General features: G+C 39.5%; 1 pseudogene; it reads right to left on the reverse strand.

Moving 5' to 3' along the window:
* Window positions 1-1,036: 1,036 nt before the first annotated feature.
* On the reverse strand, window positions 1,037-2,688 carry LOC101559589 (annotated as a pseudogene).
* Between the last annotated feature and the right edge of the window lie 5,051 nt (window positions 2,689-7,739).

The following is a 7,739-nucleotide window of genomic DNA, read 5'->3' on the forward strand; positions in this document are numbered from 1 at the left end:
AATAGTATCACTTCTGTCTGCCTCTCTAGGAAGAGGAGGAGAGGTAGCATTTTCATCCAGGCTTTTTCGGTATCTCTATCTTGCATCTTAAACTCTCAGTAAAATAATTCCTCCTTTTCCAGTAAAACAGCTCCTTTTCTGGTGGTCACTTACACACTGTTAGTCCTCAAATGTGACTGACCATTAATATGTGTTATTCTGAAAAATCATTTTTTTCAACTGTCACTGCCTTCAGTTACATGCTTGTTTCTAACTGCCTCGCAGTAGTTGCTTTGTAACTGGCTTTAATTTGTGTGCTAATGATGGGTCCCTTCGGGGCACTAGGCTGCACTAACATTCCTCCTACAGCTGTGCACAGCATCAAGCTCATGGTCCACCTAACATTCATCCGCTTGCAATTCCTGGAGCTTCCTGGCCCCGTGTCTTGGTTCCAGTCGTCTTCTCCGTGGTACGGCACTACTCCCATCCATCTATTTCCCTTTTCATTGTTCAAGATCCAAACACAAATGTTACAGACTGCATGAGGGCCTCATTCACTAGCACAATTAAGCTCATCTATTTTGCTGAAAGCCCTGTTAGTGTGAGAACTACGGAGATCAAAATTTTGCAAATCATGTTTAGAAAGAGATCAAGACCACAGATTCAGAATTTCTTACTTTGGGAAAATGTCAACTTTAAAGAAGGGTATTTAGAAAAGTTCTTTGTATAACTGCTTTTTTTTTTTAACATATACGCATACTTGTTAGCACTGTGTGGGGAAACAGATCAGCCAGAGATATTTCAGAACGTTCAGTAAATGAACACACTGTTCTGTGTTGTGCAAAATGAAAACTCAGATTCTTGAATTAGCCATAAAAAAACCTCTTGTTTCTAGATATAACTTAATTTTCAAACTACTACTTCATTTTTTTAAACTTGTGCTTTCAATTGGCTCTTTATTTCTTTTTTTTTCCACTTGCTGTACTTTAATGTGTGATTCACAAGACACAGACATTGCATCTAAAATCATTATAAATTAAATTAAAAGGAAATCACATCAGTCATGCAGGCCTCCAGAATGAACAGCATCTTCATAACCTCCACGTTTATCTTCTTTCCTTTCTGGATGTAGCTTAATCGGATCATCAATTCGGAGAATGGCAATTGCAGCTTCTGTTGCAAATTTCAAGCTCTTTGCTTTAAATATGGTTGATTCGAACACCCCTGCTTGTTTGTTGTCTCTTGGTTTACCATTGATCAAGTCCAGGCCAATCAATTTTAGATTTTTACGCTCCAGGTTAACTTGGGCCTCATTATGAAAAGCCCTTGACTTTGCAACCAGATATGTGGAGTTTTGGGCAGCATTCACCACCAGCGTGTTGGGAATGACAAAAAAATCTCACGAACTCCGCGATAGCATGTTTTTCTCAAGACCCCATGCTGGTGGTGTAGTTGTCAAGGTAGATGGAAAGGGCGGCTTCCACTGCACTCCCACCAGAGCCACACACTTGGACTCCAAAACTCTCTTCACCATGCAGAGTACATCATGTAAAGAGCGCTCCATCTCATCACATGAAATCATTGGCCCCACGAAAGATAATCAGTGTGGACGTCCGCACCTTCACGGTTTTGATCAAGATCAGCTCATCATCACAGATTCTCTCCTGCACCACTTCTGCTCATCCCAACATCGTAGCTTCGAAAGTTTCTTCACCTTCTAAACTGGCCAATGTTGAGAACACAGTTGCTCCAGAAGCTTCAGCAATGCGTTTCAGGTCCCTTTTTAAGACTCTTCTAACTGCCATAGCACCCGCCTCCACGAAATACTTCAGACACATGTCATCAATCCCACCAGTGGTTAGAATCACATTGACACCAGCTGCCAGAATCTTCTGAATTCTCTCCTTGTGATATCCAATTTACCCTGTCTAGCCTGGTTTCTTAGGGTCTGTGATAACCACCTGAACACCAAGCTTCATATTTGTTTTCTGCAGGCTGAAGTCAAGGCAAGCAATTTTTGCATTAACTGTTCTCTTGAGCATGCCCTGAGATCCCGCCACACAGATGAGTACACAGCCACTGATCAGCATGCTTTCGGTCTGACTTCTCCCACGGGCTTTCAGAATATTAACAGTTGACAGGGTAGCAAGGCCTCTTGCGCCAGTATACATAACAGCAAGTACAGCATCTGCTACCAATTGGAAAAGAAATCACCATCTACTCCAATTATTTTGGAAGACATGAACGTCTTTGCAGCATTAATCAGGCATCTCTTCCAAGTTCATCTGTGCTAATAATTAAGTTTTCACTGATATAGTACACTGCTTCTTTGCAAGCAAGTCGATAGCCACTAATAACTGATATGGGATGAATTTTCTGTTTGACAAGCTCATCTGCATTTTTTAGAAGTTCTGTTGCAATGATAACCACCGAGGTCATTCCATCTCCAAGTTCTTTGACTTGGAGATCCGCCAGCTCACAAAAAACTTTGGCTGCAGGATGTTCTACCTCCAGTAACTTCAGGATGGTGGTGTCATCATTAGTAATGGTTATATCACCAATATCATCTACCAATATTTCATCTAACCCAGCTGGACCAAGTGAACTTTTTATGATATTTGCAATAGAAGCTGCAGCTATTACATTCTGGGAGTGGATTGCCTCCCCGGTGCTGTGGTCTCTGAACATGGACAAGGGGCCCTCCATCTTTGCCAGGGATTCATGCTGAGTTTCGCTCAGACCCCTGACAACCAGTACCTCAGTGTCTGGGCCCTGGCTCTTTATTTCTACAGCATATCTTGTATGTCCTGAAATGTGTACGTGGTGTTTCTTTCCTCAATTTTTCTTTTGACTCTTGGTCTACATATTTGTAAAAGCACAGTTTAGATTTTACTTGTCTGTGAGGTTCAGCCTGAATATACCACAAGTTCTTCCAGCAGCTCACAGAGATCTTATCATCATATATTGAATATTACTAAATGGGTTCACAAAATTATGAAATCTAGTGTGGTTTCATTAACTAGATGAAGATTGAAAGAATTAAAGGGATTAGTCATACTCCCCTGGACATACTTGTCAGCACGTATGCTAAACATAAGCTCTCTTCTACTAGTGAGATCTCTCCCACTTCTCTTTCAGATCCTTTCAGCTTTTCACTTTTTGCTAATTTATTAAATATGTAAGATGTGTATCTTCAGCTTTCTGCAAGTTTCATAAAGGTCCAGCTTAATTTTTCTACTTATTTATATTTACCCTAGAACTCAACAGAATGTTTTTGGCAAAATAACTTGCAATCATGCATGATCCATGCATTTTTATTTGTTGTATCAAAGGTCCAAGAACCAATATTAAATTTTAGGCCACATTATAACCCAATAACATTCTTTGTATAATTTTTTTGTGTTCTAAATAGTAGAAAAAATCTGGATTCCTCCTACTTGTTTTCCTTGTAGCCCACTTATTTTTACAGTAGTAATTATTCTTTGCAAAGCTTTTAAAGCCTTGGCCAAAACCAATTCTGGCAGGTAAAGCATTTTCAGCTAAAGTATGGAAAATAAATTTAGAATCTCATCTCTGTGTCAGCATATAGTATTTTAAAGCTAATCTATTTGCTTTCATTTTTTCCATTTTGTCAAACAGCAAGGACACTCACCAAAAGTCATTTCCCTCCATATTTATTAGATTCTTGGTTTGCTGAATACTGAAAAATAATATTTAACTTGGATCATTTCAATGGTGTGGCAAACCTATAGATTCATAGCTTACTTCACAGTGAAAATGTTAAGACCTTGTATAGCCCTTTTTTGCACACGATTACACATATTTCATGAAATAGGTAAGGCAGGTGTGATGAGCCCTGTTTCACTGGTGAGGAAACTGGGACTAAACAAAATTCAGTATTTTTCTCAGAAATTCCCCAGCCAGGAAGTAGAGAGGGATTTGAATCCAGTTCTCTTGTCTCCTTTCCCAGTCCTCTTCCCATTACTTCGTGGCCAGCTCCCAACTGGCAAAGCCAAGCCCATTTTGGGCTATGAAATGGATAGAGCCAGCAATTGCTGCCAAGGAGACATATTGAGTGGGCTGTACCGAGTCTTTCAGTTGCATCATGTTCTGCTGTGCATGTATGAGTTTTTGCCAGAATCAGCTTCTTTCATCAAGATGTTCATTTTCCAGAAATGAAGTTTAATGGGATGAAATTTCATATAGCCCATGGTTAGTAGGTAGGAAATAAAAGAACAGTCTTATTGAATAACCACCACACAAAAAGATTGAAATAATTCTTATGGTCACTACACGAAGGCTTCAATTTGGCAAAAATAAGTTCTTAGAAAATCTTAATTAATTGGGAAAATTGGAAGGAATGGGAATATGACTGGAAAATATCAGTGTAGTACTGTATGTGTGTGTGCATGTGAAATTACTTCTTTAATTATTTGTGTTTCTCTTGAACTTTGGCAGTAATTTCAGTGTCTCATACCTTGGAAAGCAAGAGTCACTGAATGCTATAGAAGTAGTTAGGAAGCAATAGGAAGTACTTAACAATGACCCGCAAGTTTTCTCTTTTCACATCCTAGGAGGAGGGTGATGGAGGCATTCATTAGACCCCCTGCCTTTTCAATATAATTGGTACAACAGGTGTTCATGGCGCAATGTTACAGGAAGAAGGGAACAAACAAATCAGACACAGAAGAATTATAAGTGAGGAAATAGCTCATGCATACTTAGAAGCAGAAATGAAAAGTTCAGGTATATATACATATTATATGTCTATCTATCTAACTATCTATCTATTTTGTCTATTATGAGACAGCGTCTAGATCTGCAGTCAAGCTGGCCTTGTGTTCTCTTTGTAGCGCCAGCTGGTCTTGAACTCCTGCCTCAGCTTCCTAAGTGCTGGGATTGCAGGCATGTGCCAGCATGCCCAGCCAACTCAGGAATATCTTTACTGATCTTTTCATTTTGCAAACTCAGGAAATCTTTTCTACAAAGTAGGATGATCTAAAATGGCAGTCTGATATATTCCTTTTTCTTAGTCTGACGATAACAGTCTCTTCTTGATTCCACTTGCGTTGGGCAGTTGTCTGAGTCTATAACAGCAGGCTTTGTAAGTTTCCCAGCTTCTTTATCTTAATTAGGAGGTGTTTATTGGGTTCTATCTCTTCAAGAAACAAATGCAGCAGAGTATCCAACAACTCAATTGGACCTCATCCCCTAAGCTACAGACAGCAGCACAATTTCGTGGAATAAAAGTCCTTAGAGACTTGCGTTTCCAACTGCATCCAAGCCATGCTTGTAGGAGCTTTATTTTTCAAGATTAGAAAGGAAGAACTGTTGCATAGACACAGACATTTCTTTCTTCCTCATCCCATAGCAGCCTCCCTGATATATCACAAAGATGCTGACCACTTTCCTGTCTCTGTCTTTCCAATTTGCCACTCTCTCATGCCCCAATCTAAATAGCTGCCTTTCCTGAGCAATTCTTTACCTCTTATCCTCACTTATTTCTGTAGTATCCATGTTCGTTGGTGCTTGTGCATCTTTTCTGCAACAAGCAAGGCCAAGCTGGGCCTGCACTACGAGCCCTTGGTGTTTACTTGTCTCATACAAACTAATTTCTCTGTTTGTCCAATAAAAACATCATCAAAGGTAAGTCTGTCATTAACACATTCTCTTGGGCATGACAAGGGTGAATGAAAATTAAGAGCACCAGGTATATGGGTATAAATGATCAGAATGATCTCTCTGTACCAGAACAGTTAGAGCACCCTTAGTTTTATTCTTGATGTTTCAGCTGTCCTAAGTAATGCCAAAATCCATGATACATTCTGAAGTGAAATCAATCACAATTCCCCCCAATTTTTTTTTCATCAACTATTATTGTGCTTTGGTGTATAATATAGAAATACAACATACTATATATTTATCAGATAGATATAGATATAGATATATATAAATGTATGATAGATATAGATATATAATGTATGGTAGATATAGATATTAAATGTAGTGTACAACTTCAAAACAATTTTTTTCTGTTCTTTTTTATTTTAAAGAGGAAAAACAAAAACAAGAACAAAGACCAAAGCAGAGCAACAAAATGTTAATTAACTGATCATTTAAAAAATTCCTGGTGCTTCCAAAATGGCAGGCTAGGAACTGGATAGAGTTACTATTATTCCAAAAGCTACTTTGCCGGTTTAAGGTACTATATAACTTTTTCCTATGTTGGTTCCCTGCTGTCCATTTGTCCTTGTTTGGAGAACTGGAGAACACCCCTAAGTGGAGGGAAAATGGGAGCCAAAAGAGGTGAAGCTGTGACACGGGGCGGAACACTCTGAAGTACAAGTCCTTCGGGGTTTGTTCTTTCTTCAGCCCATGCTGTGAAATGGCTTTGGGGTGAAGAACTTGCTTTACCTCTAAGACTCAATGGGTAGAGAGAAAGCCAAGTTCTCTCCTGGTTCTGCTAACTAAGATTTATTATTATTTTATGTTGTGAACAAATTAAAAATCCTGCATGTTTAAAACTAGTGAAACCAGCTTTCTGTAAGGGTTAAGATGGACTTTTCATTGGTAAACATGTGGGGTGATTGGCACCTCTTGGTTGGCATGAAAATTTACTTGCGCTGTTGAGAAGGAACCTGACTATATCTTTATCTAACTATTCTCTTAATCTCCATAAACTGTTTTAAGAAAATGGCCAAATAGCTCAGCAGGTTAAAGTGCCTGCAAGCAGGAGCAGGGGCTGGGGGTTCAATCCCCGGGCCTGCTGTGCAGTCCCCTTCCCCAGGGCTTGCTGAGAAGGCAATTGAGACTGGACATGGTGGTGCATGCCTGTAATCCCAGCTCTTGGGAGGCTGTAAACGGGAGAATCACTACGAGTCTGATGTATTAGCGAGACACTGAGCACCCTGTAGATCCTTCCCTAAAACACAAAAAAGAAAAAAAAGGGAAACTTAATACATTTACTACTTATAAAAAATATATGATTAAAAGATCCAAGAAGATAATTTCTTTTATCAGAAAATGCAAAATATAGTACAGAAATACTTTCTAAACTAACCAGTTACAAAAATGTAACCCTATACACCCTACAAGTAGGGTGGTTACTTCATTTGCTTACCTAGTTCCATTCTATCAATGCCAAATTCATTCTGTTTAAAGCCTTGACAAGATTCCTAAGCGTGACATATTCCTCAGAAACCTGAGCTCCATCCCCTCTCCTTCAGCCTCAAAGGTCGTGGTGGAGGTTTCCTTTCCCACAATCACTGCTGTATACAGCTACACCTGCTCCGTGCAGCATGAGACACAGTCTAGCTAAAAAAGTTTGAAGAACAATTCAGGGATTCATAAATGCATCCTCATGATGATATTCTGCCACCAGAGGCACAGACAACAGAGATAACCCAGCTGGTGTGACTCACATTCCAAAGCCATAACCCTAATGCCTCCCAGAGGGAGGAAATGAAAGGAGATTTATTATTAGTTCTGCCCTAATGCTGATCAATGAGCAAACTGCCATGAAGTTGTGGCCAAGGCAATACACGCCATCCAAGAAAAAAATAAAGGAGAAGAAGAGGCGTTGCAATATGCAAGAGAATGACAGGGGGGAATAAAATCTTTTTTGTTAGGAAGCTATCCCTCATGACCATGAGTGGTGCTACACCATCTGTTCATAGTTCTGCAGTCTCGCAGTGCAAATGCTTGTCATGTACAACAAGCATTTGAAACATTAGGAAAAGAGAACATTTCCAAGGTAATTT

This window comes from Octodon degus, unplaced genomic scaffold (assembly GCF_000260255.1).
Source record: "Octodon degus isolate 3935 unplaced genomic scaffold, OctDeg1.0 scaffold00003, whole genome shotgun sequence".
NCBI lineage: Eukaryota > Metazoa > Chordata > Mammalia > Rodentia > Octodontidae > Octodon > Octodon degus.